This window comes from Haemaphysalis longicornis, unplaced genomic scaffold (genome assembly GCF_048455015.1).
Source record: "Haemaphysalis longicornis isolate Haplotype H1 unplaced genomic scaffold, Haemaphysalis longicornis Haplotype H1 scaffold_16, whole genome shotgun sequence".
NCBI classification, from domain to species: Eukaryota; Metazoa; Arthropoda; class Arachnida; order Ixodida; family Ixodidae; genus Haemaphysalis; species Haemaphysalis longicornis.
The window spans coordinates 22,084,883-22,101,628 of record NW_027526266.1 but is presented as its reverse complement, the minus strand read 5'-3'; the positions used below and the strand labels follow the sequence as shown (position 1 = coordinate 22,101,628).

Below are 16,746 nucleotides of genomic sequence, written 5' to 3'. Positions count from 1 at the left end.
CCGAACAATTCGGCATGTGAGCTGACGGATTCCCATTTATGCCGATTCAATCTAGTTAGTTTAGTACCTTCAAGTATTGCGAGAAAGCTGAGGGCACTTTTATAATCCCTATTTTTTAAATGCGAATGCATTTCTTAGTCGAGCCATGTCAGGCGCGGTGCGGCGTCCACGCGCCCGCAGGTGTTATCTCTCCGCTCTCACCCCCTCTCCCATAGCAACAGCTGCGAGCGCGCGCGCTCGTCCTCTCCCCTGGCAACTGGAGCAGGTGGTGCGGGTGGATCAGCGGCGAGTGAGTGGACACGAGGAGCGCGCTCGGGCGTGTGAGGGCGCTCGCATCGCGGGAGCTCGCCGGAGCTCCCGCGTGTGTGGGAGAGTGTAGGCGAGGGTAGGCGCGGTGCTTGGGTGCTTCTCCTCTCGACGCTCGCCCCACTCTCCCGTTCGCTCGGTCACAAGTATATATAAATGGAATGTCTGCCGGCAACGGTACCTCGAGCAAGAAGTGTAATACAATCCAGTTCGAGCATTACACCTCTCGCTGCATTCGCATTTCCTCACGATTCCCTTCGGGGAGGTGGGGTGAATTTTTTAACTCACGATGTCACCCGTTCTTGGGGTCCGTAGTTGTCCGCATTGCTCGCCTCGACATGCCCGGCTCAGACATTTCGCTATCGGCGCGATCAACATTCGATAGCGCGCCCAGGCACGTTTCAAGGGCACTCTCTCCCCTCTCTCAGACTCAACGTGCGCCGAGGCTGCCAATTTTACTGCTGACGAGCGCTCTCTCGTCAGCAGTTGCCACAAGTGCAACGACATTAACGTAACGCAAACTACTTAACGTCGTGCGCCCCCGGAAATGATCTGCATTTGATCGTGCCCCTCTCGAGGGGGATGTTTCACTGCGTCGCCATGCGAACAGTTTGCCACGCTTTAGCTTCAGTTCCGTATCTCCCCGCCGTGGCCGTGGAAAGAAGGCGGCCGGCCGCGACTCTCGCCACCGCGGCGCTGCGGTTGCGAGTTGCGCTAGGAAAGCGAGCGTCGTCTGCTAGCGGGGAGCTGAACGCGTTCCGCTCGGCATCTTTTTTCAGAATCAGTTGCTCCTTTCCCCCTTTTTATTACCTTTTAAAACACAACCAAATTGGTATTCCCTAATTTAAAAAACGAGTCCCATTCGTGGCAACCGATGTGCAGAAGGTAGCGTTTCTCTAGCGGGCAGATGGGTGTATGTTGTCTCTACATTTTGTTTTCCCGCCCCGCAAACCAATCCTTAACGTATCTTTGACGTACGACCATTTCCGTCGCGTCCGGTTTACCCAGGAGGTGCTGTTGAACACGTTAATCAAACCGTGCGAAAGAAACGTGCAATGGACGCGAAGCTGCACCAAAACAGGCCCAAAACAACCGTCGCTAAAGCAGACGAAAAAGCCGTACCGCCGAAGCGCACGCCGGCGAGCAGGCACTTCGGCGCGGGCAACGCTGGGTAAATTCGCCGCGCCATCTACCGTGTGCTCCGCGAGTGAAACCCGAGCTTCCCCCTCACCCCGTAGCCACGGCCTCCACTACGTTGGGAGTTTATTGTCCCGTACGCCACGAAATACCCATTGGCTGGTAGAGGTAGGAAGCTTTGCTTTGATAGCAATATATTAAAAATAATTACTAACTCGCTGTTATTCTTAATTACACGTTGCGTGCTTTCATGCTTGTCGAAAAAAGCGAAACTGAGAATGAATGGAAGAATTCTACGTGTATTGCGATACCGCGCTGCCATGTGATTAGATCTCTGGGTTCAGTCATTCAATGCCTCCAGAAAACGCAAGGTTGATGAAACAGAAAAACCACATCAAATATATACGGATTAATATAGAATTCTTAAACTTTCTGCGAAGTTCTTTTTATGCAGTGAGCTTTGTTTGGTCCTAAAACTTGTGAGAGCTGTTTCAGGGTAGCTCAAGCCACGCAGTTTCGGTTTGTTCAAGTGGAGGTGGCAGGTTTAGGTAAAATGCGAGGCAGCGTTCAGCTGTGAAACTGAATGCCGGATTTTAGCAGCCTTCTGTCTGCCGTCCTTGAGCCACACAGTAGTTATTTACTTGTTCGTTTGGAAAAACATAAACCAGCAAGCCAGAAACCACGTCTTATGGCAGGCATACAGCAGTACTTTTACACTTCAAGTAATACGTTTTACTGTCTATAGGTTTTTATTCTGGCGAAAATTTTCGGTGGCTGTTGTAAATGTTTTTTTGTGAAATAATCACGTTTAAGTCTAAAGAATGATGTCCCTTAGCCCTTTTTTTGCGCGGGGGAGAAATAGCAAAAAAGTACGCCCAAAATTTGTCTTTCGCTCGTTCACAACGTCGTTTCTTCATCAACTGCCAAACGCCAGCGCCGCAGCATACTTGGATAGTCTGCCCGGGCCGGCTATGCAGGAGCATTTAGCTGCAATATATTCGTCAATGTGCCAAACTGCACGCGAACAACAATAATGCATGAACAAAGTGAAAACTTTGCTCAAAATTACGTGTTCTGCGAATCATTAAACGCCAAATACGGGCCGGAAAAACACTCCAGAACTGCGGAAGAATACTGGCAGCATCTTAATCTCTCACCCGGAATCTCCGCTATGACCACAATATGGAAATTTTGGAGACACATACGCATTATGTTTACTTTTATTTCAGCACCTGAAAGAGTCCAAGGAACGAGCAAGATAGAAAAACAAATCTCTGCGAGCCAGTTAAGCAACGCTACAGCATTTCACCAACTTTGACTGAGAAGCTTAACTTTGGCGTCTCTAGTGAAAGAACACGGACTTTATTAAATCCACCGCCAATTTCCTGGCATTCGCCGAGTAGATGGAATTTCATATCAATTGGCCGCGGTGGGTCAGTGGTTATATGGCGTTTTCCTGCCTAGCCCAAGTGCGAGCGTTCGATTCCGGCCACAATGGCCTCTTTTCTGGTGGAGGCGACGAGAAGCGAAAACGTCCGTTTGTTGGGATTTAAGTGCACGTTAAGGAACCCCAGCTGATCAATATTAATTAGGAGTCTGCCACTCCAGCGAGACTCGCACCCCACCTTCGGCGCGTTAATACCCACAATCAATTACATCCCGATATGCATTGCGCTCTGCAAACGGCCACCATACTCCCCGCGACAAGTTTTACTGACCGAGTGTTCGTTTAACGTGACTCGGAGTGTTAAAGCGTGGCTTCGTTTAACGATGTCTGACGACCGCCTGTCTTGTATTGAAATTCTTCTGTGGCATCGTGCAAAAAATTGAAAAGGAGAGGGTAAGGGCGTCGACAGAGAAAGCCACCTTGTGATGCGCGTGCCTGATGACGCATGGTGTTTACATTTCTGTGTGAGTGACCGTAAGAAAAGGTGTTCACATAGCAAATACCAATTTTTCGCAATGCTCCCTCTATACATCATTTCATTTTACGTGATTGTCTAATCAGTGCAAGACATGTGTTTAAAAAACCTGTGCCCTCGACCGAAAATATTCTTTTTATTGTTCCTGTAACGCATGCTTCAGTCGTTTCTCGTGCTGTAGAAGTGTTTATATACATCTTGAAACTTCATACTCAAAATTTTCCTAGTTTTAAAAACCTAATAACACAAACGAGTTTTTTTGTTGTTCTATTGGATGCTGTGGAATGTTACTTATATAATTACACCCCCTCTCCCTCCGCTTCTTCGGCAGTGCAACGAGTTTGCACCCCTCAAGACAAAATACTGCGGACGCCCATGCTTGGCAGCCAAAGAAATGACCCTTGCGGCCCCGGTGGCAGGGTAATACTAGCTGACTAACGGAATGTTACTAATTTTATGAAACGCAAAATCTACACCTTGTTTTCTTTTTTTTTAAAGCTGAATGCAGCACGCAAACTACAACTGACGCATGGTGGGTCACTGTGCGGTGAATGCCCCGCGCGGGCGCCACATGGCAGGGCTGAGTCATGGAGCCACCGCCATTACTATCAAACAGGTTTACCCGGTAAGAACTTACTCCAAGGCAGATGAGAGGCTACTACGTCATGCTTTGTCACGCAGAACCCGCAAACCGAAACGCACACTGAAATATATTCGTTTAGTTGTTAGTTGCGTCGGCAGTGCGCAGATCAACAGCGAATATCGTGTATTTGACAATGTAGAAAGAAAATGGCAAACATTATTTGCGAAGGTGTGAACGAAGAAAAGCTCACCCGTACTTCACAGCCTCTCGCTAACTTCCGGCATCATTTCCCCCTAGCCTTAAATGCGGTCGGAGGCTGTGGCTCTGTTTAAACGTGAAGTTTAACCGGTGTCGTTTTAATGACTGCCATTTTATTTTTAGGGGCGAAGCTCCTTAAGTCATGGGTCTGTCCATCCCTTGTGTCTCGTGGTACGTGACCGCCGCATGCTTTCGGAGATGTCGCAAAGTGGGCCGCGTTGCACGCGCAAGAACCGGCTGCAACCGGAAGCGCAAACTCGGCACCGTGAGCGCGAGCTTGTCTGTGTTCGCCAACGGAGGCGCGAGCGCACGTGCAATACGAGGGGGAGATCACGCAAGAGATCACGCCACGAACGCAGGCAGTCGTTCTCGGAGATCGAACGAGACTCAAGGACCTTTGCTCGTTTCCTCTCGTCTTGTTCGGGCACAAGTTCGCCCTAAATAAAAGTTCTTTCTTTACCGTTGTGTCCCATCCTACGTGAAAAATTGTGGTAGAGGTGCGGAGTAGTCCTCGATGGCGCGGGGTCTTTCACCAGGTCTGGGCCTGGGAGCATTGACTCCGAAAATAAAAGTTGATTTGTACAATGTACGCACACAGTCTTACGTCTTTCTTAATGATGTAATGGGCGAACTTTCACGGGAGAGTTACGGTTACCGATCTCCCCCTCTCGAGCTTCGCCCCACTTATCATCATTCATTCCGTGGATATGGCGTGATTTTTTTGTTTTTTGTTTTTTTGCGAACTATTGACATACGCTAAGCGTACTCTACGTTCGTTAAATTTTTCTCTGTGTGCTCTACAGTGTGTCGCCGAAGTCTATGGCAGCCAATGAGTAAGCAGAACGGTGTCAAAGAAATTCTAATTTTGAATGCGGTTTAGCAACGTAAAAAAATGATATATGTATAGCCGGTATTCAATAGCGTGGAATGCATGCAGGTAACCATGCGAGTGCGCGGCCATATCTGTGAGCAGGCGTCTGTTGCCAAGGCGACGTTGTGCGCACGGCCCCCAGATCAGGCCCCCCTCTTCTCCTCCATGCCTTTATGACGGCCAGGCAGGCCACGGGCCGCGACATGACCTTGTGTTTCCGTGCAAGGCGTGTGCGAGTGATTCGATAGTCAGTTGTACCGCGGTAACGTTGGTTACGCGAAAAGTCATGATTCCGCTCATGAGTGTGACAACCTTATCTGCAATTCAACCCCGTCCTCCGCGCACACCTACGAGCGAGTGCGAGTCGGTGGTGGCACAGAGGTTGCAACGTGAGCGCAATGGTCCGTTTGACAGCAGGAACTTCATCATTTACAAACTGTTACTAACTGAACTCAAAGTAATACCACAGAACAGGGAGGATTTTGTAATACCTCGGCGCCAAGTGCTGTTGAAAGCAGCAGAGTACGATCTACCTATCGCACACGCGTAGGAAGTAGCCGCCGCAGATCAGCTGATTGCCAGCCGCCGCGCTCTAACGTCAGCCGTGAGTTGTGTTGCTGGGTGTGAAACATTTAGCGCGCGAGAAAGCCAGCGCTAAATCGGTGTACGCGTGAACCGTTTCTCCAAAGAAATTATTCGGTTTTTGTACTCAACTACGCATTAGAGGGCACTTACCAGACATAAAGTCGTGTATGCGGTGCGGGTGTACTTGCGTCGACATCCGCGGCGGCAGCCAACTGCAGCGTCGGGCAACCGCGGCCGTTCATAGCCGCCGTTTCATCCTCCGTGGATTCGAAGGGCTCGAGGGTAGGTAGAGTGCGACCACTTAATGTGAGTTCGATTAATATTATATCTGTTTACCCCACTACCGATAATCTGGCTGGAACGCAGCAAACGATGTACGCTGGTGTTTTTTTTTTCTTGGAGATGCGGGCGCAAAGTGCATGCGCTGGCACGGTGGCCACCGACATGGCGGTTTTCAGTGCTGCCAGGCGGAGAAATCGCCCGCTAAACTTTTCATTGAATACCGCCTATACTGAGCCCTGCATTTATGAATGGTCATCAAAGCTGCCGCAACTCCGATAACCGAAGCGCCTGCCCGCGAGCAACAGAGCACTTGGTTTAAGGGCTTCAGTTTTTTTGTTCAACTCCAGCCACCGGTACGCAGATATTCGCTTTTTTTATCGCAATACAGTGTACATACCTTCAAGATATACTGGTAACAAACTCTCAGTGGGTTTGTGTCAATGAATGAGAGAAGAAGAGGAAGAAGAATAAGGGCTCTTCATAATCCAGCATCACAAGTGCACCGACTCCAAGAAATTTTTGTAAGTTTCCCACGAAATTCTCTCACCCACATACCAGCGTTCTTGCCAAGGAAATCAGGCTTAATCTTACCATGCGCAGGGTAGAACGAGCGTGAAAGGACGGATTGCTCATATCAGCGAAGTTTGCAAATTGAAGCTCGGCACGATGCCGAAGATGTCGCTGGGTTCACCTAGCCGTAAGGAAGCTGGAATCGCGCCGGAGGTGCGCGACTCTTCCACACAGGCTGATCTCAGCCGTACCGACTCCGGCCCGAGCGCGTCGACGCAGACAACGTTTGACCAGGCGCTGTTGTTGCTGGATGGCGCTACACTGGTGGCCGAGCTGGCGGAAGAGAAGTGGCGAAACGGCTCTAGGGCCGACCCAGGGCGCCGGAAGAGGATAATACCGCCCAGGGTGCTGCTCAGCTTCGCCGTCATCCTCATGGTTATCGCTCACTGCTTCGGCTCCTGGCTTTTCCGCGGAAAGCCTTGCAACTGAGACCGCTCTTGAACTCGCCGCCTAGCGTCTTCAATCGGACAGCGAATGCTCAAATACGGTGCGAATGCAGTTCTTACCGTCATCCTGCTTTCGAACTGTCCCCCTTGATGTGACTTGAGATACTTTGCGAGAAATCCTGGCAATATATTGGCTGACTTGTACCCCCTTGGCGTATGCTATTTAACTTTGTACAAGTCCAATCATATTCCCTGTTTCTTGCGGTAAACATAGAGTTTAGACTTTAGCCTGTCGAGCTTAGAGCTATGTTGCAATAGCTCGCACTGTTCTCTGTAAAAGGGCATCACCCTTAAGCATAGAAACTCCACATGTTCAGCCCAAATGTAATCAGTGTCTCGGTGTGAAGAAATTCGATGAGCCCTGCCGAACTGCGTAGGAGCCGCACAGGTGTCTTTGTGGTTAAACTTCTAGCTGCGTTGTATCTTTATGCATCCCTTTTCACTTCACTCTTCGCGCTTCCCGTCGCTTTCGTCCTCCTGGTAGAGTTAGGCTTACCGCACTCCAGTGTAAAGTCTGCTGTAGGTAACGCAACGCCAACGCGTGTTCCGCCAACCTACACGTAAGGAGAGTGGAATGTGCACCTCCATATGTGTATTTGGCCATGCAGAAGAGGGTGCAGCGCTATCGTAATTAGCATTGCTGTCTCCAACAAAAAACCCCAGTTCGCGTTTAATAATTCCATTCGACCTTCGTGTTCGCCACAAATATTTGCTCATGCTCGGCGGGTTCATCACAGGGCGTTCCGCAATTACTGTAGCAGCTTTGTATGCCACAAGAGCTTCCAGAGCTGGCATGCCTTTTGATCACAGGATTTCCAACCCCGCCCCTGCAATTCAAGCGACGTTGTAACCGCAGTAGGAGCTTTGAGGAGGTTTGAAGAATAACCAAACTATTCCATAATATGAGGCTGCGTCACTACCATTGAAGAAGCAGCGACCTGTTGCCGACATTATTTTGTAGAAACCACAGCAAAAGGATTTTGCATTATCCAGCATTGCCGAACAGAAATTAAGCCTCGAAGTGGACCCAAACAGCGACACATAGAGCAAGGCGATTCTCAAATGGGGTCAAGTGTACGGGGGACTTGTTCTACAGCAATGCATTGTTCTACAGAATGACATGTACCATCGTTCCTGATGGTACATCACCTCTCCCATCACTTTCGCAAGACAGAAAGGGGCACCCAGTGTGCTCACATGTGACATGCAGTGACCATGGGACGGGAGAGAAAGCACCACAACAGTTGCTTGCGAACTCCAAGACGGAAACTCTTACTGTTCATGGGCTCGCAAATAATTGTTCGCCGTATAGAAACATCTGAAGACGTCATCCTCACGGTTGCCATGAGAATACACGATGCCTATATTCAGAAGGGTTTGCGTGCAATGACTTAAAATACACATTACACAGCGAGTGACGGCGCCCATTGTATAAAACCCATGGGTGTAACTTCACGAGGAAATCTGCTGCGCTTCGTCCATTTTAGGTACGGCTGAGGAAACCGGCATCATTCCTAAGGCGTTCGGAGCAAACATTGCTGAGAGAAACGGAGAATGCCCAGGCTAGCTTCATACATTTTATATCTTGTCTATAGTAGCCGAAGAATTGCCCTAGCAGGCTGAGAAAAAAAACCTCTGAGAAAGCCTAAGCATTTCTTACGAGTTGCCCAAAGGAAAACAATATTGTCGGCATGCCGGATAGGTTTTGTCGGTATTCTGGACGCATCCATGAGCCCTGGCGAGCGCCATGGCTCCCTGGTGACTGCTATGCCGCTGCATGAGGCTTGACGATACTTCGAAGCTCGGCGCCACGAGGGCTGAAGTCGCTGAGTGCTCAAACAGAAGAAGCATTGTTCAATACATCTTTGTGGATTTTTCCTGTCGCATCGTAGCAAATATGCAGCATTTCCGCTGCCACAGACGCCTGACACCGGCTTTTTTGCCCAATAGGCGGTTTATAGTTTTCGCATGCACATCGGCCAAAATACACTAACGCTTTGAATAATGTCAACAAGTCAAAACTGTGTTTAATGTAAGAGATTTACAACCCAACGCGTACATGAATGTGGCAACTCTGCAACACAGCCACACGTTTCCGCGCTTGACAATAAGAAAAAATTAAAGCCGTTTCACTCAATGAGAAAGCTGTCGGAAGTGCAGAGCAGTCATTCGCCATAATGGGCTGCAGCACCGTTATCCGATCACTGCTACCGCCCCATGCAATTCAAATTTCCCGTCTTCACTGTGCTCGAGCGCTTCTTGCCAGAAGCTGCACCAGCGGGAGTCCTGTTCTTTTTTTTTTTTTTTTGCTTGCCTTAATTTCGTAAGCTGGAGCTGCATTTCCAACGCGTAATTTTTTTGCGTGGTTTCTGCGCCATTTCGAACGCGCCATTTTCTTTTTTGCGCGTGGAGCATTTCTGCGTCATATCAAACACAGCATTTTTTTCTATTTGCGTCAATTGTACCTACAGTTTTCTTCGCGCTAAACAACGCCAGTAAGCGCCAGTGGTTCACGAGTTTCGAACGGTTATGACTATATCATCCGCTTGGGTTTCGAAGACTCTGGGGTGCGCCGCGACGACAGCGCTACAACGGAACGCCCTGTTGCTCTACTTGGGTCCAGCGAGGGAGCTGCGACGAGAACGCGAGCGCCTGAAGTGCTGTGCACTTAAAACTGTTGCGCAGGCCAATACACGTCCGCGAGTGCGGGCCGATAGCACGGCTGTTGAACGCCCACACCAGCACAACATTTATCACAGCCAAAGGTTTGGCTAGCCCCACGAAACATTTACAAGGGGAAATGGTGGCAAGACCTAAGCCACTGCACACATAGAGAGAGAGAGAGAGAGAGAGAGAGAGAGAGAGAGAGAGAGAGAGAGAGAGAAACAGAGAAAGAGGTTGGTAGGGAGGGAGACAGAAAGAGGGAGGGAGGGGGCCGGCTTTGAAGTGACTGGCAATGTTAGCCTGGCTAGGACGCCAGGTGAATGAAAAACCTTAATAATTCAAACAGCACAACATGACATACTTTAAAAAGGAGTGAAGCAAGGACCGCGCTGACTGGAAAATGGAGTTTTAGTCCAAGGGAAGAACAGATATAGATGCATGAAAATTACTATTCACTCAGTGCGCATTCCTTTGCACGTACCAGCAAGCAAATACAAGATGGGCACGGCGGGACCGCAATGGCAGCATCGCTAAACCCCTCTGTATTTGTCGCCCAGGTTACGCTGTGCGCCCTTGCTCAGCACGTGTCATTCAGGCCGAAGAATGATGTCAGCAGTCTGGATCTATTGACAGTGAATTCCGACTGGCCATTCTCTTGGACGCAGCGCATGGCGTCACCGGCATCCAACTTCTTCGAAACAACGCCCCTGCTCAAGCATATAAAAACAACCGCATCAACGACTTCTTCAGAGGGCACGGCGGGACCGCAATGGCAACCTCGCTAAGCCCCTCTGTATTTTTCGCCCAGGATGGTGGCAAATACTCTTATACCAGCATTCGTAGCGATTGTATAAGAACTGTGGTTCTGGCGTGCCCGGCGACTGGTGCATGTGTTCTTGTGGACGCATGGACGGTCATTTTGATCCTTCTTGCGGGGGATGTTAGCAGAATCCTGGGCCTGATATAGACGATTTCATAGAAATGAACACTATGCTTGCTTATCAGGAAGAATTAAAAACAAAAATCGATAATTTAGCCCCTGCTCACGATAAGCTTGAATCTGCGGTTAACGCTGGAATTGGCGATGTTATGGCAGCGATAAAAGAACAGAAAGTACAGATGAAGGCCGTGCAGAGGAAGTTATAGCGTTGAAAGGAAATCTTCAACTTCATCAAAGGTGTCTGGGTGATTTAGAGGATAGAAGTAGACGCCACAATCTTGTTATTTTTGGTTTTCCCGAAGCGGATCGTGAAAAAGCTGCAGAACTAAGAAAACAGACAATCTAGGAACTGAGAGGGCATAAACTCGGAGTGGTTGTTAACTCTGTGGAAAGAGTACATGTGGTTGGGAAAAAAATCCACGATAAAGTACGACCGGTAATTTTTTTTACTACAACGAGAAGCTTAAACTCTTAAAGAACTGTCACAAACTGAAAGGAACAACAATCTCGGTAAACCATGACTTCCGCAAGGTCACTCTAGCAAAGCGCAGCAAACGGTGGTCTCATTCTAGTGATTTTAAGGCACAAGGTCGCAAAGTATCGCTTGGTTACGATAAGCGTAGAGTGGACGACGATATATACGAAAGGGATGAGCAGAAGGATTGTCTGAAATGTATCCGCCAGAAACGTACCCACGATGAATGATTCAATCACAAACAATTGCGAGTTGTTCTTGTTTATTCTACGAGCATTGTCAATAAATTTCATGAGCTTGAAGAAATCATATTTACCTATGATCCCCAAATCATAGCAATTACAGAGACCTGGCTAACTCCGGGCATTATATATTCTGAAATATTTCCCCCAACTCATAAAATGGTTAGACGTGATCGAGGCTGCCGAGGAGGAGGCGTTGCTTTGGTAGTCAAACAGGAAATCACTTGCGTAACTACGGGCGAAATAATCGACAATAAGAGTGTATGGTGTCAAATTGATTTTCGTGGGCTCTCGGCTCTCGTAGGTGTAGTCTACCGGCCCCTTTCTTCGCCTGAGTCATTTTTGGAAAACATTCAGTCTTACATGCAGCAGAAATACAAACCTAATCAAAAAGCTATATTAGCGAGGGTCTTCAACCTACCATCGATTCATTGGCACACTCTTCACCCAGGTTCAACAGACGTAGCGAGCTGTAACTTGTTGTTAGAATTGATGCTGAACTTTAATCTCGTTCAACTTCTTGAAGAGGCTAACAGAGTCGCCGAAAGCACTGAAAGTGTACTAGATGTTCTATTTCTTGGAAACGTTCCAGATGACACTAAAGTGTTCATGATGGAATCTATGATCACAAGCTGGTTTTAGTTACCGCGAATTTCTGCCCTGTCAAAAAGAATTGAGCGAGCAAGACTGTCTTTACCTTTTCGGCTGCGGTTGACGAAGCTATTCAAGTCTGTGGAATACGTATAAAAACAATACTGCATCATGTCTTCATAAATTCGTACCAAAATTTCAGAAAAAGAAACGGTGCAACCCCTGGATAACACGCGACATAATACAATTGAAAAGAACAACATCAAGAAAACGTAAAGCAGCGCGTAAAGATAACCATGCCATATCTTCCCTCTCAGTAACATTGGAGCACAAAACACGGACCACTCGAGATTATTTTTTTGGAACAACACTTGTTAACTTCATGGAAAACACACTTCAAATTTTTTGGGGGATACTTGTCCGGAAACAAAAACTATGTTGAAAAGCTTCACGTTGACGGCTGCGCGGTTACTGATCCTCACGCAATCGCTAATGACCTAAACGGAACATTTCACAGTGTGTTTAGTCAACCGTGTGTAACCGACAATCCGATAGAACCATCTCCACTCTCGCCTAACGTAATGCCGAATATAGATTTAAAGTAAATGGTATTCGTCTTCTTCTTTTAAAACTTGGTACAAAGAAGTCTCCTTGCCCTGACGGTATCCCCACTGCCTTTTTGAAGCGTTATGCAGGCATGATTTTGCATTACTTATATATTTTGTTCAATAATCATTGGACGGCGGATGCCTACATCCTGATTCGTTGTGTGGAAAAATTGTCCCACTACACAAGGATGGAAGCAAACTGTTGGCTTCGAACTTAAGGCCAATATCATTAATCATTAGTTGCTGTAAACTACTTGAGCACACCCTCTCCAGCCAGATAACTTCGTTCTTGGAATCAAAAAAACATATTAGGGAGCTTCCAGCGTGGGTTTAGAAAAAAGCTATCAACGACGCCCCAGCTCGTATCAGTCATACACGACTTCGCTAATGCTGATAGAAAACAAATAGACGCAATATTTTTGGACCTATCAAAAGGCTTTGATAGGGTACCGCTATCTACTGATAAGAAAAATGCAGCGTGTAGGGATTGCTCCCCGCCTTGTGGGCTGAATGTCTGCGTATCTGAAAAAACAGAACGCAGTTTGTAGAAATTAGCGGCTGTCAGTCACAAAGCCATGATGTATTGTCAGGAGTGCCTCAAGGGTCGGTCTTAGGACCACTCTTGTTCGTGATCTATGTAAATGATATCTGTGACGATATTGACGCGGGAGTGACTGTGAAAATGTTTGCAGATGACTGTGTTATTTGTGCAACTGTCAGTAGTCACTTGGATCAATCATTGCTTAACCAAAACTTGTGTAAAATTGCTGACTGGTGTGAGAGGTGGCAGATGGTTATCAACTACTCAAAAACTTGCGCTCTTACAATAACGCACAAGAAAACCCCTCTTGAATATAAATAACATGTCCGTGACCAATGTATTGAATTTTCGAAAAGCGTAAAATATTCGGTATTGACTATTAACACAAAACTTAGCTGGGACGCTCACATCGACAACGTTTGCGCCAAGGCATACGAGATGCTATGCTTCTTAACAAGGAAGTTGGGATCATGCGATTGGAAAGTGAAACTTGCAGCCTATAAAACCCTAGTTCGACCAGTGGTGGATACGCATCCCTTGCGTGGGACCCATACTTAAAGCAAGACATAGATAAAGTGGAATGGAATCAGCGGCTAAGCGCACGGTTTATTTTTTCAGATTTTAGGCGCCTATCCTCAGTTTCTGAAATGTTAAATAAATGTGGGCTGGAACCACTCGAATGTAGGCTAAGAATTTCAAGGTTAACCTTCTTTTATAAACTATACAACAACGAATCCGGTTTAAATAAACAATTGTATATTCTGACACCTCCCCAGCGCTCAGCAAGCTTAAATCATTCAAAAAGTGTAAGAACATATGCTCCTAAAAATAACACGTTCAAGTACTCTTTTTTTTTTGTGTATGAACCGTTGACGACTGGAATTCACTGCCTTCCGACTGCGTGCATGCTCCGACGTCTTCTAGTTTTGACCTCTGTGTTAAGAACCTGATGTAACCCTCTCCTGCTAGGATGGTGAAAAACCTTCCGCAGTATTTCCTTAAATAAATAAATAAATGAATAAATAAATAAATAAATAAAATAAGATAAGAAAGACTACTTGGAACCAGTGTTGCGGAGTTACCACTCCGGAATTGGAATAACTCCGCATTCATTCCACCTTTTCGAGATGCCGGAATGGAATGGGAATGGAATGAAGCGCCATTTGCCCAGAATAGAATGTGAATGGAATGGAGACTTTTAGACGACGGCGTCAATAATCCTGGCCCCTTCAGGCTACTTAAAAATTAGTCTACAGTGACGACTGCGTCGGTGTATCTCAAAGGGAGCACCGGCGACTAAAACGAGAACTCATGCCCTTCATCTCGAGTAACTGAATCCGCGCAGCCTGCCGCAACGAGTGTGAAAATGAACTTCGAGTGGCTGAAGCGCGTCTGGGCGGTGGCGCCGTTAGGTCAGCTCTTCGTGCTTCGGCAGGCTTTTTGAGGCGTAGCTTTCTCTGTACAACTGTCCGTGGCGCAAATGGAAGACCTACGTATCTCTCAGTAGCAGGCGCTGTGTGGCCAGGCCAGCAGGCGGGGAATAACATCGAAAAGCGGAACGGGGAATGGGGGGGCGGGGGATACGAACGGCGCGCATACGAGGCGGTGGTGTGTCTCACCGCAAGCTGATGCTGCGAAATCTTGCAGCCAACAATATAAAGCGGTCGCGCATGAAACTTGCAACAACGAGTCTGCTTGGCGTTCTCCTCCCACCCTCGGTATCCGGCGAGCAATGAATAGCCTTGTACTGCAGTTTGTAAGCCGACTCGGTAGGCATGTCGCGGTAATACGGCGCCAACCTATTGACCGTCAGTCTGTGTGTTGCAGCGGGGCCCCAGGGCTCCAGCAAATCAAACCAAGGCAGAAAAATAAAATTGTGGGTGAGGGGTTTGCGTGCCCGGTACCGGCCATCAGCGTAAGAAGCGAGCTTCCGATTTGTTTCTGACCTCCACGCCCTGTTTCGGCGGCTACGGTAGTGGGCAGCTGGGATATACGATAACACTAGATAATATATAAGAAAATGCAGAACATACAGCTGCCAAAAGGCGTTTCTTTCTAACAGTTCAGTCTCCAATAGTACCATTTTTTGCGGGTGCTTTGGCAGCTCTCAGCAGTGCGACACCTTGCTTTGCTTCAGTGTTGCACACGTTCCTCCAAAACAGGAACGAAAGCCCGTTCCTCGGTCCTTCCCAATTTTGAAACGAGTTTCCGTTACAAGTTCCTTTATTGCGAAAGGAACGCGTTCCAGTTGCACTTAGAACATTGGAACATGTCGTTACATTAACGTTACATTTCAATTTTAAATTAAAATATGGTGTCGGACTACTCAGGCGAAATAAAGTGAGAAATTTAAAACTCACATCGAACTACACATACTCTAGTAATATGAACGCCGCCGGCAGCAGTTTATCCGGAGGTAAAACGATTCCAAAGAAACGCTCCTAGACGATTTTTTTCAGGGAGCACCGGACAAACTCCCGACATGTCTAACTGCGATTTTGGTGCTCGTTTATTATAGGTGCAACACATATGACACTTCTCACTTCAGTATTAAAAATGCGCAGTAAGTTTACTGCGCTTCAGATATGCAAATAGAAAGTTACTCACGTGCAGGAACGTAATTAAATGTCTTACTTTCGTTAGAACCCGCGTCGAAAGGAATAATACATAGGCCTTTATTGAATGCTGATATAATGTTACAGTTTATTTAAAATACCTTTAAAACACCCGTGTGTACAAGATTTTGGCGCACGTTAAAGATCCCCAGGTGGTCAAAATTATTCCGGAGCACTCTACTACGGCGCGCCTCATACCCTGCGTTGCGTCGGCGCGTTAAACACTACAATCAAAATACCGTACAGGCCCGTTTGCTGGAAATTTAGTAAGGGAGTTACAAAAGTGAAGCTTTGCTGATCATACAGCACAAATTTGCGAGTAACAAAACACAGCAGAACAAGTAATGACTACGAGGTTCGCAATGCAAGTTTAGGTCGGAAGACGATAACCAGAAAAAAAAAACCCAAAGCGTAGTCACACACGAAGTCTACGCACAAGAATTAGAAAGTATGCGGAACAAAATCAGGTTAGTTGATAAAGGAAACAACCAGAGGTAGCCAAGTATGTGGACGCGAAGCGCGAATCAGTTGCGATGGTTAGAAATACGCATAAGAGAAAAGGGTGGCAAATAACACGGAGCCTAATCACGCACGTAAAAAACATTTGTACTCAAAAAAATATAGTCGGACACAAACCGTGAAACAACGGAACAAAAGAGTAAGCACAAATAAATAAAAAGTAATGAGAAAACAAGAAAACATGTGCCGTGGTACTGAAGCGACAGATTCTTTGGTTCTTCAAGCAGAAAAAAGTTAAGTACATAATGAAGTTGCAGGATATGGCAGAAGATAAAAAAATATAGAATGAACGAAAGAAATATAAAAACAATGAGTTGGAAAAAAATGCCCTAATGCATAGTCGCAACTAAGTAGAGTTCCTTGTTTTAATTATGCAAGAGTTGCATCTCTATGTTGGAGTCAGGCAGACAATTTTTCGTCAACACTTCGTTGGCAATGTTGAAGAGCCGTTCCACGGAAGCGCTTGAGGTTACTGGTGTGTTGTACTTAACGAAAAGTTGGTTCAGTCCCTCGAAGTTCATCTGCGACAGCGGGTAGTCAACTAGTACCAGGAGGTACCGCGACAGCTCATCCTGTGCCTCGGATGGAATG

General features: G+C 47.1%; 1 pseudogene; it reads left to right on the top strand.

The window, feature by feature from the left end:
- The first annotated feature begins 10,393 nt into the window (after positions 1–10,393).
- On the top strand, positions 10,394–11,269 carry LOC144166143 (uncharacterized; annotated as a pseudogene).
- Positions 11,270–16,746: the final 5,477 nt, after the last annotated feature.